General features: G+C 36.8%; 1 protein-coding gene across 1 annotated transcript in view; it reads left to right on the top strand.

Moving 5' to 3' along the window:
- Positions 1-253: 253 nt before the first annotated feature.
- The window catches only part of LOC139762752 (UDP-GalNAc:beta-1,3-N-acetylgalactosaminyltransferase 2-like), a 217,968-nt gene continuing 217,108 nt past the window's right edge, over positions 254-1,113 (top strand). The window contains exon 1 of the mRNA XM_071687861.1: positions 254-277. The gene's annotated coding sequence lies outside the window, so the exon portion shown is untranslated. The remainder of the gene's footprint in view (positions 278-1,113) is intronic.

The following is a 1,113-nucleotide window of genomic DNA, read 5'->3' as shown; positions in this document are numbered from 1 at the left end:
ATATAATAACTTTGATTTTCATTAAAGAATTCAATAATCCTAAAAGAAGTTCCTGCGCAATGAATGTTTGAGAACGCTGTCAATTTGTAAACATTGATCTGTGATGGCACGATGGCTTTATCAAAATTTAAAAGTCATTCTTATAACAATCGTGATTTACTGTTTCATAATACCTGAAAGGAAGAACGAAGGTGAGGTCATTTTAATATGATACGGATGAATGTTTTTGTAGGTACGATGGTTGGCTGACGCTTCATCCTTATCGACAATTTGTTCGGTAATATTCATCTCATGCTTTGGTTCATACCTAAGAGTCCGTCCCACAGTATTCACCAACATATCGGCCCAGCCAACAGTTCGTCCCTTAATATTCACCAAACCATGCTTGTTCATGTACAAATATTTACTGATCCTTGTTTGGTAGTCCACAAATAATCGGTGACACCGTCCCCTACCCGACGGTACGTCTTCTAATATTCACCAACGCATCTGCCCTAACCGAAGTTCGGCCCTTATCTAGATTTAACCGCTTAATACTCACGACACCTCTGGAACTACTAGAATTTCGTCCCTTACCATAGATTTTATGCGGCTTTTGAAAAATATTCATTTTATGGAAGTGTCGGAAAATGTTCGGGGACGAACTGCTGCAAGTGGCTAGATTGTTGGTTAAAACAGAGGAACTAACGGGAGATTCCGAAATGTTTGACATCCAATAGAACAAGCGTAAAATATATCGTTGGTGTGCACATTGGGGTTTTGATTCTTACGTGAAATACTGTTTAGCTATGCATGGTGTCGTAGGTTTGGAATTTGAGCAGTTTTACTTTAACTTGCTTGAATAGTGCTTAGAGAATACACTGTGAGTTGCAGAGTACATGAATTACTGTATTAGGTTTGGTTTATTTTGAGGGAAGAAGTCTATTTAACAAGGACCAGCGTGGTACCAGTAGTCCAAATGGTAATTTTAGTTTATGCCCTACAAAAGTTATGAAATATATTTATAAATCAAGTAATATATATCAAAGTGCTTCTCATAAAGAAATCTACTGATTACACTTACCAGACATCTATTGATTATATATATCAGAAATATCAAAACTTCTGTCTGGG

Source organism: Panulirus ornatus, chromosome 3, assembly GCF_036320965.1.
Source record: "Panulirus ornatus isolate Po-2019 chromosome 3, ASM3632096v1, whole genome shotgun sequence".
In the NCBI taxonomy this organism is placed as follows: domain Eukaryota; kingdom Metazoa; phylum Arthropoda; class Malacostraca; order Decapoda; family Palinuridae; genus Panulirus; species Panulirus ornatus.
This window is presented reverse-complemented; position numbering and strand designations above follow the sequence as displayed.